The sequence below is a fragment of the Passer domesticus genome, chromosome 4, assembly GCF_036417665.1.
Source record: "Passer domesticus isolate bPasDom1 chromosome 4, bPasDom1.hap1, whole genome shotgun sequence".
NCBI lineage: Eukaryota > Metazoa > Chordata > Aves > Passeriformes > Passeridae > Passer > Passer domesticus.
This window is the reverse complement of record NC_087477.1, coordinates 49,887,307-49,914,908: the sequence shown is the minus strand read 5'-3', so window position 1 is coordinate 49,914,908 and position 27,602 is coordinate 49,887,307. Positions and strand designations below refer to the sequence as shown.

At 35.1% G+C, this 27,602-nt stretch overlaps 1 long non-coding RNA gene across 1 annotated transcript; it reads right to left on the bottom strand.

Moving 5' to 3' along the window:
• Positions 1 to 1,640: 1,640 nt before the first annotated feature.
• On the bottom strand, positions 1,641 to 3,342 carry LOC135299999 (uncharacterized). Its single transcript, XR_010361855.1, has 4 exons — positions 3,245 to 3,342; positions 2,462 to 2,559; positions 1,885 to 1,979; positions 1,641 to 1,771 (listed from the first exon to the last, which is right to left on the bottom strand). It is a non-coding gene; the product is annotated as an uncharacterized LOC135299999 (long non-coding RNA).
• Positions 3,343 to 27,602: the final 24,260 nt, after the last annotated feature.

Genomic DNA, 27,602 nt, shown 5'->3' with positions numbered 1-27,602 from the left:
GATTAATCAACAAATCAAAATAGTCATTCAAGCCAGGAAGACTGAAACCCAGTCTTGGTGAAGTAGAGAAGAAAATAAAGTTCTGTTAGATAAAACATAAATTAAGTGGCTTCAGAGGCAATCTAAAATACAAATGTTGAAAGCTTACAGAGAGAGCAGGAAAATAGTCTCACTGATATAAAGGGAAAGACCTAGTCAGAAAGAAACAACTTTATATGCATAATTTTTTTTCATCTGATTCAAATTAATGTCACAGAAGCCAGCTTATGTGTACAAATTGAAAATGGATCCCAGGTTTCTGGTTTCCTCCCATTTCATGTTGCTTCTTCCTACAGCTTTAGGTGATGCATGGCTCTTAGTCACACTCACTCTGCCATATAAATTCAAAGTTAGATTGCTAAGAGAAACGCATAGCTTGTCAAGTGCCAGATGTTGTTAAGGAGGTCAGAACCTTAGTTCTTAATATCTCAGAGAAGGGCTGAAAATATTCCAGGTTCCTCCATAGCACACTAAGCCATCCACTGAGGGATGTCAGACTGCCAGCTCGGTGAGCTGCAGATGGGCCAAAGACTTTGTCTTTGGCAAACAGATAACCTGGAATTAGTTCTGCTTAGATTTACAAGGAGCACAGGAGATATAAAAGATGTATAACTGGCAGAGTGTGTGGTGCTGAGAACTGGCAACTATGTTACATGTTTCGAGAGGGCTTTCAGACCATACCCAGCTCTGCTTTGCTGTGCTCTGCCTTGGGAACAGAATGCCTACTATGACTTAGAGGGTATTAGATACTGGATACCCAGACCATATTTGCTAGTTTAGTTTCATCTGAAAGAAACACTTTTTTATACTGTGCTACCACTTTGATAAGCAGGCAAAAAAAAATCCCAGAAAATCGAGGTTGTTGAGAGTTTTATGTAAAAATTGCACCCTTGATCTCAAATAAAATGCTTATGCAGAGATTCACTCACTGTGGATTAACTTGAAGAGAAGCATCTGGTCAGATTCACATTGTTTTTGTGGGCAGCAATGAAAATAGATTTTTGGCATGTTGAAGACACGAAAGGAAAGATCTGATCTTGTGGAGTTCTTTCTGCATTTTTTCTTGATCAACTTTTAATTAAGGAATCAATTTTAAACTAGATTGCCAGGGAGTAAGAACACCAGTTTTTCTTCCTGAATACTACAGAAAAGATGAGTTCTTTTCATCCCTCTCTACCAGACTTGGCAGATATAAACCTGCCCTAAAGCTATTCATGGCTACTAATGAAGATGAGGCACTGTCAGAAATTGAGATGAAAGAAAGATTAAGAAGTTGATGCCAAAACAATGGGAGAATTTAAATTAGAATAACTGGTCAGAACTGAATAGTAGAATTGGAATGAATGAAAATACCAAATTGCTAGCAAAAAAAAAAAAAAAAAAACACAAAAAAAACAAAAAAACCCAAACAAAACCAAAAAAACCCCAAAAATCCCCAAAAACAAAAAAAAAACCCAAAACTAACCAACCCAAAAAAACCCCCAAAAAACCTCGAAAGAACACCCCCAAAAACCCAACCAAACAAAAAAAAACAAAAACAAAACCTTCAGTCTTTATTGGACATCTATTATTACAAGAGAGGATGCTGTTACCTGCTAACCGTAGATGTTTACAAGGTAAATTAATTTGAAAAATATATAAAGTTCTTAGTAGATGAACATGGTAAATAGTGCTGAACTCTCATGGATTCTTTGCAGGGTAATACTCTTCAGTGACTGAAGTCCTTTGAAACCTTAAAATACAGAAGATATAATTTTTGCAGTAGAATTTGAACACAACATATTGATTTTGTGCTTTTTAAAAAAACAAAATCTTTTCGTCTTTTTCTCAGGCTATGAAGCTTACAGTTTGTAGAGTGCAGTTCTTTGGATTACAAACACAGCTGTACCATTTGTCATGGACTGATTCAGACTGCACTGGAGCACAGCAAAGCAGAACACCTGCAACACATCAATGATATCATTGTATGGGGCAACAGTACAGAATAAGTTTTTAGAAGAAAGAGAAAAGGAAAAAAATAACCAGGATCCTAAACACCCATTTTGCTATAAAACAAAGGTGAAGGGATTTGTACAGGAAGTCCCATTTTTAGGAATCCAATGGTAATATGAATGTCATCAGATCTCAATGGATGCAATCAACAAAATAACAGCTGTCTCTCCTCCAAGAGGCAAAATAAATCACAAGCTTTCCTAAGCATTATGAGGTTATGGAAAATGGACTTTTCAGACTACAGACTGACTGTAAGTCCTCTTTGTCAAGTGACCTGGAAGAAGAACAATTTAAAATGAGGTTTTAAATAATTACAGGCTTTTAAAAAAATTAGCCAGGAAATATTTCATGCAGTAACTATTCAGCTGGTCCTGACAGAACAATATATTAAAAATGTGCTCTACATGACAGTAAGGGAGAATGGACTTACCTGGAATGTCTGGCAGGAAGCACCAGGGAATACTTTGGGTTGGACTTTATAGTATTGGAGCTGGGAATATAAAAGATCCAAGGCGAGCTCTATTCCAACTGAAAAAGAAAAATTGGCAATGTATGAAGGAGTTTGATCAGGGGTTTGAGCTGCTTCAGAATTTAACGGTCCTAAAACACAGCTTCTCCTGACATTAGAGTAGTTGCTGTTCAAAGGGACAGTTTCTTCTACACACTTTTCAACTTATGCTACACGGAGTTAGTGTGTCACACTGATCACACAATAGGCTCCAATAGGAAAATATTGGAATTTTGGAAATAATCATGGACTGGCCAACAGGCAAATATTTCAGAGTATCACCAGAGGAGGAGATGATGCTTTTTGAAGAGGCCCCACTGTACCATGAACTGCATATTGCTGCTCAGACAGAGAAACTGGTTTTAAAAGCCTATCACAAGAGTGGGGGCACTGAAGAGCATGACCAGCAGATGAATCATGCTGCTAGTATTGAAATAACACAGATGGGGCTGGGCTGGCAGCATAAGGATTAATTGGAGGGCCCTGTGACGCCTCAGGCCATCAAGGAAGAGATGCAATATGAGATGGGCTCATGATCAAGGTGTGGATTCAACCATGGACACTATTGCACAGGTTATCCACAAATGTTAAACATGCATTGCAATTGAGCAGGCCAAGCAGTTAAAGCCTCTCTGGTATGGAGGAGGATGGCACAAATATAAATGGTGAGGCCTGGCAGATCAATTATATCACACTCCCACAAACCTGCCTAGGCGGGTGCCTTATGCTTGAAATGGCAGAAGCAAGCACCAGATGGCTGGAAACATATCCCACACACCATGCCACTGCCTGGAATACAATCCTGGCCTTTGAAAAGGAACTCTTATGGAAACATGAGTCATACAACAGGATTAATTTCTGAAACAACGTCATAGACACCTGGGCCAAAGAGCATGGCACTGAGTGGGTGTATCACAGAGCTTTTCATGCACCACCCCTGGGAATGGCAAGTGTTACAATGGTCCATTAAAGACCATACTGACAGCAATGTGTGCTTGTGATGGGATGTTCAAACATTAGGATACATATATAGCAAAAGCTGCCTGGTTGGTTGTCCCATCCAACCAGAACTGTCTTAATTAAACAAAAATTAAACACACCAATCCAGCTCTCCTGCCTCAAGAAACTACTGTGACAGGTGGATTTCAATATCATTTTATAAATGAAAAACAATGGATATTTTCAAGAAATGGCTCATAAATTTAGGGAATGATATCTCTGTACATATATAGAAGACAAGAAAAGATGTCTTGAAAAATGTGGGACCCAGGCATGACACAGATAGTATAGAATAAAGAGTGGATATTGCCCTGTTTTTGGCTGAGAGGGAATTAATTTTCTTCCTATTGGCTGGTATAGTGTTGCGGTTTGGATTTAGAATATGAATAATGTCAATAACACACTAATGTTCTAGTTGTTCTAGTTGTTGTTAATCAGTATTTGCACTAAGTCAAAGACTTTTCAGCTTTTAATACTATCCAATCAGCAAGCAGCGTCAAAGGCACAGGATGGGAAGAGAGGAAAGGCAGGGGAGATGACACCAACTGGCCAAAGGTTTATTCCATATCATGGACTCAAGCTCAGTGTATAAACTACAGGAAAAGCTGGTCCTGGATTCCTGTTTGGGAACTGTCTGGGCATTGGCGGGCAAATGGTGAGAAATTACAATGTGCACCAGTGTTTTCTATAATCTGGCCATTATTATAATTTTTATTATTATTATTTCCTTCTGTTTCTGTCTTATTAAAGCATCTTTATCTCAAACTAAAAATTTCTTCTCAGTCCCTGAGTGAGGGGATGGAACAAGATGGGTGGTGTTTAGCTACCTGCTGGTCAAGTAACTACATCACTGAACATAAACTTGTTAAAATACATGATAGGAAAGAGCAGAAAGAGTGCATATCATGAACAACTTCTTAGTGATTTTTCTTAATTTCTAGTTTTGAACATTCTTAGTTTTCTGCTTGTGCAATTTTTGTAAGCATATCATTACTGCTAAAGTAGCCATCTTGAAATGCATTTGGGACACAAAATGTTAGGATTCATGAAAGAAAAAGAAATAGGAATACCAAACAATAGGAGTCACAATTGCCTTGCCAAGGATTAAGAAACATGCTTGTGACATCATTCTTCATGCTTTATAACACAAGACTCAACAGCAATTGCTGAGGGTTAGGAAGAGAAGTTCCTTTCATTACAGGGATCTGGATTCCTTTCATTACAGGACCTAATTCTGAATTCAACTACACCATGTCTAACCATGTGTCTGATTCAGCATCTCAGCCTCTGTGTTCCCTGCCTCTGTGTCATTTATCCAAGGCAGAAACTCTTCTTTATTACCCAGCAATAAGAAAACTCTTAACTCTAATAGCTGTGCCTTAAAGGAAACCAGCCATGAAAGAGCATGCCAACTCTTGATTAGTAACATGTGCAATTTCCCTTCCAGGCCTCCAAGCAGAGGATTTGGCAAGTGTGTATAGTTGTTATGATAAGAGAAGCACATACTGCATATTAGGAAATTACACAGGAATAAGACATGAAAATTCAGGCAGAACTGGAGCATTATCACAGAATCAACTGAAATACATAATCTGTACAATTATAAAAGTTGTACTTAGGAAATAAGAAAGTAAAAGAAGAAATCCAGATGTTACAATATAAAAGACAAGCAAACAAACAAATGAAGATCTAAGTTTATTGAATCAACTGTACAAAGACATCAATAAATATTTGCCAGGCCCAACCTCTGGAGAAGCAAGGTTAATTATTATAAGCAACTAGCTCTTTCACTCAAATAACTGAAATATTTTTCACTGTATTTTTAGCATGAGTAGATAATAAAGACTTTATCTTGCAACATGAAAAAAATGTTATAAAAATAAAACCATTTTAATCTCTAAAATGTCACTGATAATTTAAGAATACGTTTGTATACCTAATATATTGTTCAAACTAGTATTGTCAAATATTCAGAATGTTATGTTGAAAACTTCAGAAACAGTTGAAATGACAATGCTCTCTCCGACATGGAAATATTTTAGCATTTTAACAGACTTATAATCTTCTACAAGATACACTATTCCAATTCCATGGGCACTGTAGGGAGATACTTCTATCTGCTCCCATTCTGCTGTTCTGCATGGGCACAAAAAGGCAGAGGAATCACCCTTTGCAGTACTTAGCTCAAAGTGTGTCTTTTCCTACACATTTTAGATATCTAAACCTGTTTTGGATTCCTCTCTGATGCCTGTCATCTGAAAGATAAAGTACTAAGTTTTAGATGCAAATTTCTAACTTCAGGTAAACCCTTAGTTTCCCAGATTGGATACAGTTTGGAGTCTCTTTTTCTTTACCCTGGTACTAGGTCATTTCTATTCACCCAAGATCCAAAACCGGTAAATTTTCTGAATACAGATAGTCCCTTATGACTATCCATTCAAGAGCTGAGTACAGCTCAGCTTCTTTTGTGTGTGTGTTTTCTTAAAAGACAGCTCGTAATCCAAATCACACTCTAGTTATGTGACAGACCTACTTCATGTAAAATCTTGTGGAATTTCACAGTTCAAACCACAAAAAACTTAGCCCATTTTTCTAGCCCCAAAAGAGGAAAAAGTTTCTGTTATGCAACATAGGGTTTTTATTGTCTGTTAAGATAATGGCTTTCCTTCACAGAAGGACTCAAAGGTCATGCATTGCACATTTTTTTACTCATGTGCTAGTGAATATTGAGTTACTAACATAAGTGTTCAAATAGTACATACCTCTCTACAGGAGACATCAGCAAATACATACAAAAGAATAGTTCTGTGCAGCTACATAAAACCCACATCTTAATATGAATTAAATTTTGCCTTCTTAAGATGGCACTCTGCCAAAAACTTTAATAAAATTGTGCAGTTTTATGAGAACATGTAAGAGGTTAATTTTTCGTACTGATTAGCACCTAGTCTAAAAATCAGGACACTTCCTGTTGGAAATGCAAAAGCACTAGCAAATCATAAAAAATTATCTTTTTTCCCAGCATGAGATGAGTTGCAAAAAATGAAACTGTTTCTGTCATAGTTACCATTATAGGATGGTAGCTGTGTAAAATATTAAGAAAGAGCTTGATCATACTTTTGATTTTCAATTTGTCTTAGGCCTCTTAACCTTCTGTAACACATTGTGCTTGAGGATTAAAACCATTAGTCTAATAACTATAATTAGTCATAATTATCCTAATAGGGGATATTAGTTAATGAAATATCATTTCAGTGTTCTTAATAGATTTAATTAATACAAAATTTATGTCAGCTGGAGAAACAGCAGCTTTTTGCAATTTACCTAATTTTTTATGACTTACCAAGAAGTATTAATTTAATGGCAGTTGCCAAAATACAATCAAAGGTGAACTGTCGATTTGCCATGAATTTACCTTGCACCAATCAGAGAAACATGAATATCTTTAAACTTCTTCTCCTTACTTTTTCTGAAAGAATTTTTAAATATCCATGACAGGTACTTTTCTAATAGTTTGTCTTTCTTCCAAGCTTCTTGGTTTTATTACTGCTCTACCAAGGAGTTCAAATGTCATTCAGTCACTAATATACTTTCCTCACCTGTGGCCCCTTTTTCCCTCTCTGGGAGATGCTCAATAAAGCCAAACAAGTTGAAAGATTTGCAATAACAGCAATAGATCACAATGTGGAAAGGATCCCTATTTCACTATTGCCTCCCAACAGCTCTGGACTTAGGAAATTCATGTTCATATTTAAGAAATACACACTTAAAACAAACCACCACACATTGAATTGTGCTGTCATAGCTCAGGGCCTCAAGCACTATAAAGAAAGCTGCTTTAGATTTACAGGAATACCCTTCCCTGGGAACAGAGGCAGCTCTGACTTTGGGGAAAGTGAAGAAGGTCCATTCTCAGCTGTAATTATCAGTAAAATCCTGTTTCCCATATGTGCTAACCAGGATGATGCCCAGCCATAGTGCCATCAAGCCTATCACTAGATTATGTTGGAAGTGTACCTTGCCTGGGTATCTGCCCTCAGGTGCCTATCACCAACAGCTAAAAGGCCTGAGTCCTATGTTTAAGTCTATTCAGTCAAAAGAAGACAAAAGTTTAAAAAACATGATAGATTCTCCAGGAAAATTAAATATTCAAGAGAAAAAGAAAAGGAATTTTTCATTGTTTTGAGTAACAGATTGAAGACTCTTGTGAGGTTTGCTTTTTCACTAAGAAAAATTGATGGGAGTCTTTCATCCTTTCAGCCACACTGCCAAAGAGCCACGGATGCTCAGTCTGCCTGTCCCTGCTGAAAGCAGCAAATGATCCAGGAACTTGGACCATTCATGTAAAAATTGAAACTGAGAGCAGTCTTCTAGTTGAGCAACCAGGGACCCATCATTTTCATCATCTTCTATCCCATAAAACACACTTCCTTAAGGAAAAAAAAAAAAGATATTTCCTACCAGAAATTGATTTTCACACAAAATTATCAACTACCTCTAAGCTTATAACACTTATGCATGAACTCTGTACTAAGTAAATTTCATCTCCAAGTTAAATGTTAGCACACCATCTAGCACACAGAATTTCTAAAACCATATACACAGGTTAGAAGGCAAATTTCATTTTCAGCAATGACTTAAACATTTATGATTTAAACACTTTGGAAATTTTAAGTCTAGGTTTTTCAAATATTTCTCACTAGAGATAAAAATTGATAGTTAAAGGACAAAGAAGTAACAACTTAAATGAGAGTTGAGGCTTTTAAACCTTCCAAAAACATTGTTATATAAAAAGTTCCATTTTAAGAGTGAATTTTCCATAGGAATGGACTGATAATTCTGATAATTTTGATGAATTTTGCTTTGCTTGTGATTTTTTTTATATCCTGAGAAAATTGTTAGAGGGAATCTAGTGAGATCTTAGCTCCTACTTCTCCCTAGCTACACATTCCCTTCTATTCCCTTATGGCAGTCTTTGAGGTCCAATGGTTGCATCATTTATTCAAGTGGGGAGCCAATGTACTGGGACCTGATCATTTATTGCCTTTTTTTCTTTTTTGTTTGATTAGTTTTAAGCAGTGTCAGCTCATTAAGGACATGAGAATAGAACCATGACAGCATGAGAAGTGGGATCTGCACTGGCTGCCCCATTTTATGCACTGGAAATAACACGGGTAAAGGAAAGATGTGTAAATCTACTAAAACTGAAAATAAAATTCACAACTGGCTTTTTTTTCTAGGCTGTTTCTCTGCACACCGCCTGTTCTAAAAACTGTAAGATTTGAACTGTCCAAAGAAGTAGGTTTATCTTGATGCAAATCATGCTTATAACACTTTTTCTTCCATGTCTATTATTTTGTCACTTTGTATGCCTGAAAGTTACTGTGGGAGAAGAAAATCAGGAGTAAAGTCTACAAGCCACTTTTGCCTTATCTTGCCTAAGCAATGCATGTCTAAAATCAAAGGTGATGTGTAGGGCTACATAAGTAGTCAAAAGGCAGCCCATGCTGCAAACATTAACATACTGAAGAGCCATAATTTCATTTTTTTTATGTCTTTCAAAATGTTTCAGAACGTTAAGCATGGTAGTATTATACATCTCATTCTTATGAAAAATTAAAAATTCCAATGGGTTTTCAACAGAAAGGGTTCTCTGCTATGCAGTTTGAGGGTTTTTTCCAATTACTGAACAAGTAAACATAGAATTACATAGAATTCACTAAGGCCTCCTTGAGCTTTCTTCACCAATCACAAATCTAGCAACAACATGCACAGAGGAACTATGCTAGTTACCATCCAGAGATTCAGGGGAAAAGTGAAGTTTGTCTTGAATGCTTATTTCTTGGGGTTTCTTACTTACATCAAGCCTACTGTTGAAATTTACACTATAGGGAAAGCAGACTCCAAGCTAACGTATGTGCAAAGCATTCTAACTCCAATTTGGAGGATTTCAGAGGGATTTCAGAAGCATTTAGTTTTGGGCTATCCTTCCATTGGGAAGAGAACCTTGTCCAAAGAGAAGCTTTACAGTAATTATCATCATCCTGGAATTTTACAAACAATGCACATGATAATTAAGAATGCTTTAAAATATCACCCTAATAATTATTAATTCCTTTGGTATTTATGGTAATAATGGTAATTGTGATGAACTCATTTTGCATTAATGTGAGTGCTTCTGGAACTCCACATTAATTTGTAGCACTATATTGAAGTGTTATTCAAGAAGGATATTACACAATTTATTTTTAAATGTTTGCAAACTCTTTAAAATCAAAGACGTCCTGGAAAAAGCAGTTTTTTCCCAGCTGAAGAAATTTGTTTTGTTATATCCATAGTTTCTGCTGAGGTTTAACAATGATAAAAACTGACAAGGTTGAAGGGAGTAAGGTGAGGCTCATGTCACAGAAAATACATACAGAGAGAGAAGAAAAATCTTGTACTTTTCAAAGGCACTTACATAAATAATTTTTGCTTTCATTTTACCTCTAATGGCAACTACTAGATTTATGCCACTGGAAATTAACAACAGTAAGTTTATTCAGTATATAAAGGATGCCTACTTCTGCTAATGTTGACTGTATCTGATTGAAAGGCTGATTTATAATGAGACTTGGCTGATTCAGTCTGTGTATCTGTTCCAGTGTACCATACCACTGCAGTATCTCTAATGATTGGAGTGTTAAAGATATCTTAGTCCACTATGTTCACAGTATGTCAATTTTTCTAAAATTAATAATTCAAATTGTAATCCTTCAAACTCTTGAAGTTAGCTACCTATGGGGTTTATTTTTCCACTTGAACTGCCTGTTGCACTTAGGACTGAGAATCTTCCATACAGCTGAAAGGCCACATCTAAAGGAGATATGTGATTTGTTCTGCATTTTTCAAAGCTTCTTTCAAAATCTTAGCAGGTGTTGAGATTTACTTTTCACACACCATAAGCACAGGACTATTGCTCCACATTATTTCCCCTGGCAGCAAGGCTGACATAAGTGGCCTCTGAATCCTGCCACTCCTTCTCCCTTAAGAACTGCATGGCAAAATCATATTATTTAAAGCTCCTCCTTCATTTTTGCGGTGCTGTCAGTGCAGCTGATGGGAAGTCACAGGGGGTAGAAATCATTAGCAAGGGGAGAAAAAGCTGCTTAAGTCAACTTTGCTGCTTCCCAGGGAAAGTGGAATGACTGACCTTAGGTTTCTGTATTAGTAAAATTCACTGGGGGCATAAACTAAATGTCACTTAAGTAGTACATAGGCTGCTGTTCACATTTGTTTGTGCCCTGCCAAGGAAAAAACTGGTAAGAATTAATTCAGATTCAAGAACAATGTCACTATTTTCACCACCTTTTCATTTTCACATTTTGTAAACACTAGAGTTTGTGAACTTTTTAATGCTAAAATACACATGAAAATCAATGAGCAAAATCAAATGAGCTTTGTTAAGCTCTAACTCTCTGTTATTCTAGACAGGCCACAGCTGAAAATCCTCTGAGCTTTGCTGGCTGTTCCTCTGGAATAGAGAATGTGTAACCCCTTCACTCTCACGGATATTGCTATGTGCCTCTGATTCCTGGATAGTAGCTTCTCTTCTCTAAGCAATGGGTAAACAGGCAGATCCCAATGCAACACAGACACTGCCAGCATCACAGTGCTGCAAAAGGTACCTTTACAATCCCTTTTTCCCCAAACCATTCTTCACACACTGCTTACTTCACTGTCAGCTAAGGATACCTGTCACATTAATAGAATTGTATAAGGAAAAGCAGACATAAAATGTATGGGGGGAGAATGAGATGGAAGTGTTCCTGTGAAAAGATAGATTCCTTCATATCTTTCATGTGTTCAGTGGTACTAAAATGTTTTCCTGTAAAGGAAACCTTTGCTTTGACCCATAAGTTTATACTTCAAAAAAAAGACAAAAGCAAAAAACAACAAAAAAATCTTTAACCTGAGTTAGGCAGCTGTCCAGAAACAGACATACAAAAATACCTTCACAAAAGTGAAAGTGAGCAAAAGATGGTTGGCATTTCTTAAAGGACAGCTCTTCTGTATTGTCCATTTTCCCACGTTTTTATGTTCAGGTCTACAGCAAAATTTGCAGCAGGAAAGAAAACTTTCCAGAAGGTGTTGGAAAATAGTGGTTTGTAATCTCTGACGTTGTTGATCCTCATATCTGCCAAAATGGCACAAGACTACATTTTGCAGAAACTGAACACTCATCCTTTTGCAAATATTTTTGATACTGGGAAGAAATCAAAAGATTCCTGATCTCGATATCTTCAACATCTGCAGTTTCCAAAATGCAAAATTAATTTCCCTGAATAAATGCATTCAACTATGAGCTGAGGATGTATTCAAATGAACTAAGGATGTACTTTTTAATAGCTTTATAAATTGTATATATGGTATGGAGTTTTATATATATGGGTGCATGAAACTATTTTCTCTCATACAAATTCATGCAAAACCAATGGCAAAGAAATGACAAAGGAGAGAACAAAACTGATTGGAAAAGCAGAACATTTTATATAAATAAAAAGAAGCTCAAAACCTCAATTAATAGAGGTAGCAGGCTTTTTAGAACTTTCTACATTTCTAATTTTTTCTACAAATATATGATCTTATTCTAACTCTCAGAAAAAGAAAAATATCTCTAGATTAAATTCTAATCCAAAGAAGCACTGAATATATAGTGACAAAAGAAGTTAGCACCTAAAAATGGAAACAAAAAAATCCTAATTGCTAATATTCTGGCATATTCCTTCTTAAAATATAGCCATTTAAAGTGAATATGATTATTGCTTCTTGTTGTAAAATATGGATTTTTTCCCACAATGCTAGTGATATTTTTGATTCCCATATCCTTTTCACACCTCCCAATGGCTGCTTTGGTTGGTGTTATCTATGTATCAATGCTCTTTCCATCAATTTTTTATTTTTAGTGTTGTTTGATAAGCTTTACATTTCAGAATCTTTTGCATTTGCATTGCCATATTTTGTTTGTAAACAAAATGGGTTTTACAGTACCTTGCATTTTAATTTAAAATACCATGAGAGCCTATCAAACTTTAAAGATTTGCTTTGAAAGTATGTTGAAATTAGCATTTGTATTTACCACTTCACTGTGCTGGTAATAATCAGTGGAACGAAATGTTAAACCACAGAAATTCATCTTTTATGGCTGGATAATCCCATCAAGAGGGAACAAGAATAGACAGTTCTCTTCTCTAATAGGCTTTGAGATGCATCTGTCTTACAATAGACATCAAACCACATGAGTCATATTAAAAAGTATTTATGTTGTCATGATTTAGTTACTTGAAATAAGACTTATAAAGACTAAAAACTTACTTATTGTTTTTGCTCAGTAAATTTACAGCCTTTTACTCAAAGGACTGTATAGAAATACAATTTAAATCACGAAATACAAAGAGAAATTTGTTCTCGTTGGTTTCCTTGAATCATATTAATGCCATAACCATAAAATTAGAAGTAGCAGAGATATTCCCATTTTAAAAAGTAATGTAATAGTGCAAATAGGTTAAAATTATTTAAATTTACCTAAATGAAAGCACAGTTGCAGTGTTTAGGGCCATATAACTATACTGAACAGATTTTCTAGAACAGCATATTAACTGTCACTAAGACTGTTTTTTGTCTCCAGATGAAGCATCCCAAAATTTCAATCTTTCAGATGTTTAGATAAAGTTATCATTACGCTCTTTAAACAATTATACCTCTGCATATGGATTACTGTTCTAGATCCCATCTGTGAAACGAATGTTTGATATAGTGCCATCAGTGAAGTCTGCGGCCAGAAGTGTATCTTATCTGTATTTTTCAATTAAAAAAAATTACATAATGAAATTTAAAAAGTCAAATGACAGTGGCAGAGGGTAGAAATAAGATTTTTACATAAACAAAAGACACATGGGAGTGAAACTTGCTTGAAGAGGTATTTACCAGCTCCACTCAGCTCCTTACTGAAATCTGTCATCACACCAGACTTAATCTGAGTTACAGAAGCAATGAAATTCTTCAAGATGATCTGTCTAGTGTACCTTTTGATTCAAGACTAAAATGAGTTATTTTTCACAACCGGTTTTAAACTCTGTAGCTGGCTTATAATCCTAGTAGTGTATGCACATGCAAAGAATCACATGGGAACATGGCAAAAGATTTGGCATTAAAGTTCATAGTCTCCCAAACCTGGGCTTTATCTAGAGAGAGAGAAAAGGTATTGCTTTTCATCCATTAGGTAGATAAATTTATCTAGGGGGAGGGAAAAAGTATTGCTTCCTCATCAAGGCCATAGTCCACACGTTAATTACCCACATGGGTAGCTGTGTACCAACCAGCAACTCTGCCAGCTGTTGAAGAACCAGCAGTGAATATCCTTGCTGACCCAGGACAAGTAGGGATCACCTGAGGATTTGCCCATATCTTGGGTGCAACAGAATGCAGGTTGGTGGCAGCACAGAGTTCTGCAGCAGTAAATCTGCTTCTGTTTGTCTGCCCTTTCCTCTTCCTCATATATACTATTCCCAAATGTTTTATTGCACATGCCAGCAGAGCTTGTTTAGTAATCCTCCAAATTCAGTTTGTCTGATAAATTCTTTTGCAAATCTATTACAACAGATGACTAGGTTAGATATGAGCCCTTTCATGCAAAGGTCTCCTTGATTACACACATCTTAAATATCTGTTATAAAATATTACCAAATATTGCATCTGATGCCAGGTTCTCTGTCACATTTCATTGCCAGAGTTCGAGAGAAATACTACTTTAGTTGAAATCAAATGAAAGCATACATAATACCTGTTAAAATAGTAAAAAACAACATTTTTCTCCAAAACAGACTGATCCATATCCAGCTTAAACAGGATGTTTTCAAATTATTTTTTTTTGTCTCTGAAATGCAGTATGCAAAATCTATCAGCAGCTTTGCTGCCTTTCAGGTACAAAAGACTGAATACTTTTTAAATTGAATAATTCATCACTTTGTAAGGACCAGTCAACAATACGGGCTTAGGCTGCAGGAAACTCTTTTAATGTCAAAGCCAAAGTATGATATTAACCAATACACATTTTAGAAGAGAATCTACATAAAATTTTTTAATATAATTGGCCAGCCAAGAACTCAATGCGGGGGCAATTTTTAATACTGAATTCATGATTCTAAAATATATATATCTCTTATATTTTGATTATGTTAAAATATAGAGAGGGATATTTCTTTTGAAAACATGAATAACTGCATAGGCTATATGAGAAGCCATGAGGTTATATCTGACCTCATACCTATATATGAGCTCGTTTAATGCCAATGAGATGTATGCACAATCAGCTAAAGGACTTTTAAAAATTGCTAGTAATTTGTTTGATAACTTGCATGAGTTCCCTAAGAAAGATTAATTTCTTTAAAGGGAAGTATCCATTTTCTTCTTCCCAGAAAATTAGATCATTTTCAAAAAAACTAATTTAGAAAACACTGTTTTTCTCAAACTAAAATAATGATATTACAAAACTATTTTTTCTTATATGCTTTGTAAATTTAGTAATACTTAGGTATAGGCACATTTTTAGAAAAAATAAAAATAAAAATAAAAAATAAAAGCTATATTTGCCTACATAAAAACTCTATTTAAGATCACAGCTACTGCCTTAGTACAGAAGCATATCAAAGACAACTTACATGAGAAGCTGTGGCATCTACCAGTATCAACTATCTTCCTAACTAATACAATACTCTCATATTGAAAAGTTGTTGTGGGTTTTTTGTTTTTTGGGTTTTTTTTTGTTGTTTGTTTGTTTTTTGTTTTGGTTTGTTGTTGTTGTTGTTTTTGTTGTTGTTGTTTTTTGGGGTTTTTTTGGAAGTTACTATTTCTTTATTCTAGGATCTCTTTGCTGTAACTTACTGCACTTGGCTGTTACTGTCAAGGGACCTGGCTATCCTGTAGGAGAAAACAGCACACCTTTTGAGCTTTTCCATGCATCAATATTCTATTGGCTCAGAAATTAAACATGACACTGGATTTCTGTTTCTAAAACTCCTTCACCTTCTTTGACCAACGTAAGTGTGACTAGTAAATTCAGGAGAAATTTATTTCTTAGACCTATCACTGAGTCATAATATGAAATTCTAATATTTCTAATAAAAAAAATAAGTGGAAAACATTTGTTGTATTCAGTTTAGCATTTTGGAGTGTGTTGCAGCTGCTGATAGTGGTTTAAATTGACTTCCAGCTAATGACATTGGAAAACTACTTAATTCTGATTACAAAATGAGAGACTTTACAGTCTAATGAATTTTTAATAAAGCTTCTGTGTATCATTGTATGGGCCTGCTCCTTAGCGCATGAGATGGAGATAACATTCCTCATATTCCATTTGTTTCCCTGTTTAAGGGAAATTATAATAAATCATCTGAATATTTGCAGTTCCACCTTACCCTCCTAAGCAAAATCTCTCTTGAACATCCAGGATGAAATTCTTTCCATAGTTAGACCTCTACAGTTGAAAAATTAGTGCTTGAGAGCTTGATTTGTTCTTCAGAAAAAATATGTTCATTTCTTAAATCACACATACAAAATGCCACAAAGTGCCAACCATGTAGAGTGGACTCAGATATCTCAACGTTATCTGCCTTGGAGAAAGGCATGTAGTTTGTTTTAGCTGACTCAATTATTTGCATTATTGAAAAAAGAGATAAAATATTGCAAAGAGCAATTATATGTTTAGCATCTTTTATCTGTACATCTGTAATTTACCACACTTAATTCTACAGTTAAGTTTTGAATGGGGCTACATAAAGCAGGGTATCTATTTCTGGATACTGAATATAGCAGAGATGAGATATTATCTGTAAAAAATGCAGATCGTATATTTTCATATATTTTCCTTACTCGAGCACCTATGGGAAAAACAGACACAATATGATATTTGGGATATTTGGAACTTTTTATAAGATCAGAGAAAAACATATTTGGTATTTGATTGAACTATTACTCCCACACCTGCTTCAAAAGGTAAATACCAGGACTGCAATTGCCAAGAGCACTAGTAGTCACAAGTGTTGAAGTACAAAATTGTACCTCAATGACATTTATCTGTGGCACATGTTTATTTATTACCTGAACCAATTGTTACTTATGTTGTACCCACAAGAAAACCATAAGAACTACTTATTATTTACTGAAAGATGATAAAGTCATATGAAGGGGTGTCTTTGCGCTTGCTTGGGCCTGTGCATTAATATTCCAAAACCATTTTTGATATGAATGTACTCAATGACCTGCAAAGAAAAGAAGGTTAAGGGGACATCATTACAGCTCATGCTTTTCCCTTCTTTTCCTGTCTTGACCTACTGAATTCTTGTCTTCTTTGTGTTTCAAGATGCTAGCAATGTTTCTGGAATCTGTTGTTGGATACTCAGAGATTTCAGTTTCATGTTATAGAGTTACTTTTATTCATGTTAATGTCCACCTAATAAAAATTTATTATATGTAATAGAATGACAGAAAAAATCTCTTTTTCTGTAGTTGAAAGAATATAATAGGAGAATATAATAGCAGAAGGCTGAGGTTTTCTCTATGCCTTCTGTAAAGGAGGCTAGAATAATGTAAAATTACATAAGTAGTTATTAGGAAAAGGACGTTAGGGAAGGGATGAAAAGACATAGAATGGTTTGTGAAGAAAACAAGAAAAATGCAGAAAGGCTTTCCTAGTGATGGAGATTAGCACTCTCCAAGACCAAAAAAAGGAAATCAACAGTTATTCAGAGTATGTACAATAGAAAGTGCAGGAGGAGATTCTTGCATAACTGAAAATAACTGAGGACCTGTCCCTGGATCAAGAATTAAGAGAAAGGTGCAACAAGACAGGGTTGCAGTTACAAATTTTTTTTATAATAGAAAGTAAAAAATTAAGATTTAAATTTTACTGTTCATGTTCCTACTTCTATTATACACTGTTCCTTTCAAATGTCTTTTAAAACCTAGTTTTAGACATGAGTCTGTAAATCTTTCAAAATGTGTCCCAATAGCAGTTGGCATGCATCAATAATTCTGGCTGCTAGGGTTACATATCTGATAAAGAAGTAACAGACAGAGTGCCCATGCCTAGGAAACATGCTGGAGAAGATAAGAAGTTAATGACTTCCAAAACCTGCTGATCAAAGTGTTGCAAGCAGGGCTCTAAGCCATGGGGTATCCTTATAGTCAGATAAAGTCAACTGACCAGTCTTTGGTCAAACTCATAGAAATAGAAGGGAGAACTTAGTGCAAAAGTAACCACGGGAAAATCCCTCTCTTCTGTCCTTTTTGTTGAGTAACAGTATCATTCGATCTTTCTGGAGATACCAGCTCTCAAAATTTAGTCAAGCATTCTGAGGAGTGTCCTTTATGTCTTCTTGACCCTATAAAGGGCAAGACAGAAATGACAAGAGAAAGATTTTTAGTAAAAAAATAAAAACAAAAATAAAAAAATCCAACCTTTTTGAATGGAACACTATTGTGTTCCGCCTGTCAGGAGGAATCAGGTACTTGCTGTTTGCTTCTAGAAGTCCTAAAAGAGGCAGTATGCCCTCTTATTATCCAGATTGGAGTTCAGCCAAATATGTGATCAGTGATTATTGTTGCTCAACTTGAATTCAAATTATGAGAGTCTGCTGAACTTCCTAGAAAAACTTGTAGAAATAGAGAATATATTTTACTCCAGGACCGATGCACTGGATGAAAAATTGGAACATTTTGTTGCATATGCTAGTGGTTCAGATTTGGAATAGAAATATCAAACTTCTATGTAGAAGAAAATCTTATAAACAGACTTCAAGAACAAAAGATCTGAATTAAATGTGAACTTGCTAATCAGAACTAATGTGAAAATAAATAAAAACACTAGTAGAGTAGTAGAAATAAGCAATAAAATGTTTAGGTCTTGTGCAATATGGAGAAATTTCCACTCCCCAGGAAAAACCTTATAACATGTATTTCCGTGGAAGCCCATGGTTTTTAATGTCCAGAGAATGATGAAATTTAGTTCCTATGCTTGTATTTTGAATTTATTATGTGGATATTCCTTTAGACATCCTGGACTGAGAGGTCAAGTATAAAGTATTTTCTGTGAAAAATGTTCTTCCAGCTGTGACTGGGTGTCTCCATTGCTTGTTGATTATGTGTTTTTATTTTGGTCCACCGTGTTTGATAGAGTTTGTCCACTTAATTTCTAGAAAAGCTTTTAATTAACTGGATATGATAAATTGTATTTTGGAATGTGTATATGTAGGATCATGGATTTTCATCCTCCAGCTTCTTCAAGGCATTTGGGGATCCTCAACAAGACTTTTTTCTGTTGATGGGTTTAACAATTGTGGAACTGGGGAATTATAAGTTGTAGTTTATTAAATGATTTTCCATTTAGGTTTCAGTGCATTGTAGCAGTAAGGTCCCTGCAGTCTTGAATTTAAGAGAAAAAAATTATGCTATGGAAACATGTAATCTACTGTAACACTCTAATTTGATTTGAGGTATAGTTGCTGTAAAGACTGGTATTAGATTGAGACAGCAATTCTTTATTTATTGTTACAAGCATCAGAAATGTCAAGAAAATAGAACTTTGCTATGTGAGATGTGGTGATCCAAAGACAAGAGTTTTGGTCTTTGGTGTTTAAGACCATGATAACATGAGCTTTCTTGATTTCTGTCAAATGTTGTATCTCTGGAATTCTAGTTTTCTCACTTGCATTCAGAAACTGCACATTAATTGCAATAAGTCATGTCTATTTTAAAACTAAGGTTCAGATTGCTTCCTGGAGTGTCACTCATTGTTCCTTTTAATGTAGTTCCAGGAAAAAAAAACCAGTTATATGCTGCTTATGGAGACTGTATGCACTGAATGCAGTATTATAATGGATGTTGCTACAGTGCTAGAAATTTTTTTAAGCAAAATTTATACTTTCAGATTAAAGCTAATGGCTATTTGTGCACTCAACATATGGTTTTCACAAAGTGCTGACAAAACTCTCCTCCCACTAAAGGAAATAGGAGTGTTTCTGCAGACTTCAGCAGAAGCACACTAAGACAAAGAAGAGGACTACAGCAGTAACTAAGGTGCTATCCTACTTAGCAGATGAGGCACAGTGATATGACAAAGAAAATCCATTCTGCAGAATTACTGTACAAATTAGGCTTGTGCTTAGGGCTTACAAAAATAATGCTCTCAGCAGGTGATTTAGCACAGGTGAAGTCAAGGTGGGGATATAAACAGGGCTGAATCCTTTCTGCATGAAAGCCATGAACACAGTCCAAGATTTTATTCACCTGACAGCTGTTCCATGTCGTAGAACAGTGATGTCATTTTTTTCTCTTGTAGCTGTAAGTAAAAATTAGAATACCAGCAAAAACAAGTGCTCTTACTGCTGCCAGTATGGTTGTAAGTCTTGTCAGAAAACAAGAAAGCAAGAAAAACTGTATGTAGGCATCAAAATCTGTACCAGCATTCCATAATAAACATGGAGAAATGGTTGTGCAGGAAGAGAAGCTTACAAGAGATGCACTGCTTTAGTGTAATATGTCTATTTCCTCTTCTGTACCCTATGAAAAACAGAAAATAATTTAGTAAGTCTACACAGAGAGCTCTTATCCTTTAATATGGCTCTTCTAGAAATCTGTGGACTCAGGCAGTACAAAACACAAAAAAACCCATGCTCATCTGTAAGAACTGCCTGGACAAGGAGCTATTGGAAAAGTCAGTCTGTGGCCCATGCTCACTGTGGTCAGTTGCACTCCTTGAACTTTTTCCTAAAGAAATTAGTGCTGCTGCTTCTCCTTTTCTCCCTCCTTCCTTTCCTCTTCCTTCTTCCTGAGTCAAACCCACTTCTGTTTGCAGCTACTGCTCCTTTCTCACTTGACTTGAAGAGTCACCTTTTTACTATAAGAGAGCAGAAAAAAACCCTGTGTATTTCTCAGGGTCTGTGTTCCTTTTATAATATGATCTACTATTAATAATACATGGAGGGCTTATTTAAAATATCAACTCATCTACTGGAAAAAGAAAACAGCAGCTTCAAACTGTTCCCCAGCTGAAAATAGGAATTTAACTACAGCAATAAACTGCATGAAAATAATTCTCACAAGTCAGAGGGGTTATTCACAAGGCAGAGGCTAATCACGCCTCAGTACCAAAACAGAGACACTAATTGCCTGATTTTCAGTGTCACTGGATAGCTGCACCTCCTACTGAAGTGTACATTGTGGGCAGAGGAACAGGATAATAAGAATGTATAGGTTAGTTCTCTGTTAGGATGTAGAACACACGAAAAAATGTAAAACAGCAGATAACAGTAGCAGAAATAGTTTATCCTCAGTGTACTCTGAGTTTGCCATTTTAATTCCTGTTTGCAAAAGTGGTTAAATTCTACAATGTTTAATGTCCAATATTCTTTGTTGGTACAGTGGGCTCCCTAAAACAATGTTGAAATTAAAGCTGAAACCAACATAATGTGAGCTATAAGTCATATATAAGAAAATGACAAATAACCCAGCTCAGATTTGAGAATGCCCTGTGATAAGCTGCATAAAAATTTCCATGGAAACACAGAGAGTTGGCCTTTTAACAAATAATCTGTATGTTGAAATATCAGCATGTCATTTTTTTGAATGGACAAATGAATGAAGATTATGTTCAGTTTGTGTACAATAAAATAGAATTGCCCTGGATTCCACAAACAAATTGTTTCTTGCAAATAATTCATAGTTGTTTCCTTCTGTACTACAAAATTCTAATAATTTTCCAGTCATTTCAATGAAGTAATAGTTCCAAATTATTTTATTTTCATGTCCTTTTGTGATGATAGCTATTGAAATATGGGTTTATTTTAATTAAAAACTGCCTTGCATAATATTTTTTATTACTTATGCAGAAAAGTCTGGCTTAGTTTGTTGGATACCTTTAGGGATAAATATGTTTCAAGGCAAATGAAAAGCAATATTCAGTCCAATTGCAGTAAACAGTTTTAATGTTTAAAGAAATTGTTAAACCACAGTACTGAATGGCACTGTATTAATCTACAGGTACCTGAATGATGCCAAAAGTAAGGTGCTGGAGTATATATAAGGAAAAAAATATATAGTTTCCAGACATTAAGAACCTCAGCTACTTTTTAAACTCTCCCACCTGCCTCCTGGTTTGTGACAATGTATTTGTGCTCTATATGGGAGTGCTAAATTTTGCTGGATCCACATAAACAATTTTCTTTAGCTAATGCTAATTTTAAGGAAGGGGTAAGCACTTTAGAGCAGTATTTATTATTATTATTATTATTAAGCAGTTTTTGAAATTCTGGAAAAGGAAGGGAAGGTATAAGAAAAGTGGGAAGAGGGAAGGGGGAAGGCTGAAGAAAAAAAGGAAAAGAGATAATAAAAGTAATTTTACATTCCAATACCATCTGAATATTGGTCATAGCCCACCACCTCTAGAGGAATTTTACAATTTATTGAAAATTATGTCTGAATAGATATGCTAACAGAACTTTTTGTATTCCTCAATTTAAAAACCATACAGAATTAAGAGACCCTTACATTCTGTCAAATCCAAATACCTGGTAACGCAGAAAACAGGGAAAGAAACTAAAAATACTAGCAAGGGAGAGCTATGCCTAATTCATGCATTCTATGAGTGAATTTATAACATTTTTCCAAAATATTGGAAAATGACATGTTCAAAAAAAATGAATGACATTTTCAAAAAAATGCTGCCTCTTTTCCCACACAGTGAATTCTGTGAATGCATCAGAATTTAATATAGTCTGGTTTTGTCCCTTCTGTGCTGCAGAATTTACTGGAAATTCTCTACATTCTTTTTGTAGCTTCTCTCATCCAAGGACATAAGATGGCTGCAGAGAAACGATCTAATCCTACACACAAGGTTACAGAACTCTTCTCGGTCTGTTTATTTACTGCTGGAATTAGACAATTTTGTGAGTAGAGACTGTGAATCTGGTTAGAAAGAATTTGAATAAAACACAGATGTCTGTTGAAAGACAAATGTACAAAACAACCTTCTGTGTAGATGACCTGAAGGCAACATGCTGAATAAAGTACTTATGACTAAAAACATACATTGCTTGTTATTTTCCATGTGCAGAAGATAAAATTTTGAAAGAAATGAGGTTTTTCATATTGCAAACTCTACTATGCTTGTCCCTAATTCAAAATTTTTTTATTCAGATTTGCCACTTTAAGGATAAAACATTGGAATGGTGACTAATAGCATTTGTTTTCAACAAAAGCATCAGGATATATTTGAAAGTCAAGAAAGCCATATTTTAGTGTTACCATAAATAATGCATAAAAAGGCCTAAAGGTAATGAAGTCATAATCGTGGGTTTGGTGAGTTTCATTTTTTAAACGCCTGAAAATTTAGTTGGCTATAAAGCAGAAAAATCCATTGCGGGAACAAGCAACATTATCTATTTTGCCCTACTTACAGCCCTGAAGCGGACATATGTGACATATTCTTAGGCAAGTATACTGAGTAGCTCAAAGGGTTATTTAAACATGCAGTGCTCATATGAACAATAAGGACAGAACTTTTTTGTCTTTTACAGAAACATAGATTTTTGGTGTATTTCAAAAATATTTATATTAGGAAAAAAAAACCCAGGTTCTGAAAACATTGCTACCCACTTCAAATTGTTTTTTAAGTTGAAATACAGAAAAAAAGCTTTGTGTCTTTTTAGGACACATCATAGCTTTGAAAGTTTGAGGGTTTTTATGGTGAAACAGATCAAATGGTGATTTCTCTATCTAGGTTCAAAACCTTCTGCTATTATTTTCCGTCAAGCTTAATTTTTAGTTTAATTTTATCACACATGATTAATACACCTCAAGGAGTAATTGCTTAATCTCTTTTGAAGAGAACATTAGAAAAGAAGTTGACTGAAGCCATCCAGAACTGGCTATATGAGTTAATTATAGGAAAGACCACTCTAAGGGTTCCAGAAGGACTATTTGGGTTTGTCTGCTAATGGTGTTGTTATTGTTCTGTGGATCCTATTCTACCAGGGAATCTAAAAATGTAGCTGAGGGCATCTTAGCCTTGATCACTTTTTCCTTCCCCATCAGGCTGTGGAGACAGGGAAATCCACTGAATAGAAGTAGATGTAACCTGTAGGGATGGCCTTCCCATCATCTCACTATTGACAGTTTTCAACATATCTCAGGCGGAAGATGGATGGGACTTGCACTCTACAAACAAAGCAAACTTCGTCCTTTCTCCTTACCCTACAGTCCAAAAGTGTGTGCTGTAACTCCACAACCGATTTCATTCCCAGAAAAAGAAAACATTTTGGCATACCTATTTTTTTAGTCAGTGTTCAGCCTTCAGCAAAGCTCTGAATGATAAAATTTCATGCATTTTCATAAAACCCACCAAAAACTACTGTAAAGTAGCATCATGCTATATCTTTGTGACCTAAATGTCACATGTATGAAAATACTGTTTTAAAGAAGCTTGCAGAGTTATACAATTTTTCATTGTAACCAAAGCAGAAAGAGCTACTTGATCTCCCATTATCGCTTTTAACTTATCAATAGAATTGCCTTGGCCAGCTTTCCTCACTGAACAAATAACCTGAGAAATGTTTCAGCTCTATGGTGTGCTCTTTCTTTAACTGAGGCATTCTGTTTGGGGCTTATAAAAAGTGCATCACTATTACCCATTCTGGCCAATTGGACTGTCTTGGCTTACTTGACAGTAGATCAGGAGCAAATGGCATTGCAAGGAAAACTTCAAGAAGATTGGGAATATTCTGCCACAAAAGAATTGTACTATTGAAATTCATACCAGCTTATTAGTTCTGTCAATGACTGATCAGTTTCTAAACCTGATTTCCATTACTAACTTTGCTTCAGTAAAAGCTTCCAAGCAACATAATTTTTTCTCCAGAAGGTAGAAGCCAAATATCCTACAATTTTCTTTAGCAGAAGTCAGGAATTTTTTCCCAGTGATTGAAGGAAAATTTTGCAAGTGATGTCTGCATTAAAACTGTAACAGTTTTAAAAATTCAGGCCAAGAGCCTTGCACCAGGTTTATTTAATTATTTATTTATTTAGTCCCAGAAAGAAAGGAGAAGCAGTTTTCTATTACATATTTCTGCTTATTTAATAAATAAGATGCCTGAGCAGAAGAACACAGAGTTTCCAATTTGTCTGTCTTTAGCTAGGCAGAGTTCAAAATAAATCTTCTGCATCTGAGATTTCCCCAAAATACTTGCCTCTCTGCACCTCAGGGTAGAAGAAAAATGAAAAATCGGAACATTATTTTCTGTGTTTCTTGTGAATCTAGTTCCACTGTGCAGAAGAGACATTTTGGGTTACAGGCAGCATGTACAAACAGGACCATAATTTGTAACTAGATTATTTGTTTTCTGATATGTGCATTTAGGGAAATTTCTGCCATTATTTTAAAAACTCATCAAATGCTATGTTATGATATATTATCATAGTAGTATATATGAATTTTTTGTTTCTTAAAAAACTTCAGCAAAAAGTTGCTATTGAGTTATGCTAATTTTAAAACAAACAAACCAAACCAAACCAGTAAAAAAAAAATACCACCAACAACAAAAACAAAAACAAACCAAAAAACCCCACCAAAACCAAAACAAAACAAACAAACAAAAAAACCCCTAAAACAAAAACAAAAAAAACCCCACATTCCAAACAACTCAAATGCCCTTTCACTAATTTGGGTCCTTGGTTTATGGTGTAAGCAGCCAAATTCTCAAGGATGGTTAAGAATTCCTGTATCTAAGTGTTTTGTTTGGCTTAGAAAAAGTAAATCTAGTCATTGTACTCACATAAGAAGGACAATGCACTCAGTTAAAGCTTAAATTTAGTTTCTGAAAATCCAGTTTGAGGAAAAAATCAAAGCATGTTGCATGCTACTTCCCAGTAAAATTATTGAAAACCTTGACCTCAATGTCAACACAGAAAAAATGTCATTGATTTTTTCCTAGGATGACATCTATAGGTCTGTGTACAAAATGCCATGACAGCAGGCATGGAGCAGGGTAGACTGGCTGTGAGATTGTCACTGTTTTCCTGTGGCAAAGATCTAAATGAAATTTGGAAAAATTCCTTTATATTTAATCAGTTTTTAATGTGATGTACTGTCCCTCTTCATTCACACTGCAGACAGAATTAAGATTGTTTTGTAATAGCTTCAGAAGCCTGAATGTTAAAGTCAACTAATACATTTCTGTAACTGAAGTTGATACAAATTATTACTTTTTCCAACACAGAATACATTACAAATAACTCTAGTCTCTAGGCAAATATTTCTTATATATCAGAAACAAACACCTTCCTGAAGAAATTTCCCTTAATTTTTGTATGACAATATGTGCGGTACCCTCAACCTAACCTCTTCTTTTCAGTTTGGTTTTGTCAGAAAGAATTATTGACATTCTTTGAGACAGGCAATATTCACAGAATATACAGTAGTGTTTACTTTTAAAAATGAGACTGTTCAATCAAAGAAGGTAGACAGCTAGGACTTTCATCTAAGCCAAAGTCATCTCAATGGGAACTTTCCTGCCGTGCAATGCTCTATATTCTAAATTGTTACCATGCTGTGCCTGTCTTCTTATTTTTAGGTAACAGATGCAGCTCATTGCTTGGAATACAATTTACAGATTTTTGTAATAGAGGTATGAATTATTAATCTGCCTTTCAGTTGTAACTTTTTGTGTATTGTAGCTTAGTAAATAATGATAAGCAAGAAATCAACAAGAACACTATGGTGTGTCTCCTAAAATCAAACAGGTACAAGAACAGAGTTAACAGAGGTAGCCCTAGACAGGGTGTAGGCTTAGTGACCACTGTAAATATATGTATTTGCTCCCTTTTTTGAGCAAAGTATTTTGCTGGAAAAAATTTACTCTGAAAACCTTCAACATATCTAAAAGATTCCGAATAATTCAAGAAGTGTCTAGTGCAATTCTTAGGTAGTGTTTTATTGATCTGTTCAGCATGAGGAGGAGACTGAGGGGAGATCTCATTGCAGTTACAATTTTCTCTTGAGGGACAGAGGAAGGGCAGGCACTGATCTCTTCTCTGTGGTGATCAGTGACAGGACCTGAGGGAATGGCCTGAAGCTGTGTCAGGGAGACTTAGGTTGGATATGGGAAAAGGTTCTTCACCCACAGGGTGGCTGGGCCCTGGAACAGGTTCCCAGAGAAGTGGTCACAGCACCAAACCTGACAAAGTTCAGTGAGTTTTTGGACAATGCATTCAGGCACAGGGTGTGATTCTTGGGGGTGATCTTGTGCAGGGCCAGGTGTTAGACTACATGATCCTTGTGTGCTCCTTGCAATTCAGCTTATTCTCTGATTCAGTGGTTTTTAAAATAAATTAGACCAGGTCTTTAAAACCATTTGAAGATATCTGATTGTGAAATATTTTTAATTCTATTAAGATTTTATACACACACATATATTTTAAAAATTTAAAAATGAAAAGAAATGCATATAAACTAAAAATCTCATAATATATATCAAATAAATATAGCTGGATTTTTTTTTTTTTTTGCAGCTCATTTACAAAAACAAGGAGATGAAACAAATAAAGACTTATCAGTGATTTTCTTCTGACTATCTTAGGCCTCACTATTAAAAAAACAGTTGAATATAATTTTAGTTAATATAGCTTAAGGCTAACATTTGCTTTCTGTTCTGTAGCACTTAAGATTCCAGAATTCACCACAGTGTTATTTTGTAATTTGAAATTCATTTTCTATTTTCATTTAATCTACTCCATTTTCTGTAATGGGTAAAGTCAAAATAACAAAGAAAATTTTTTATTGACCTTGCTATGAATGGAAGCAAGGTAATTGTCTCACTATTTTAGCCATTGAGAAGATAATCACTATTTTTTATATTTTATAGAATTTTTTAATATCCTTTAATAATCTCTTGGCACATAACAACATTATGATTTTGTAGTATTTTTATAGACTACGATATTAATATAGGCTGATGAGTAATGCAACTTTTGTGCA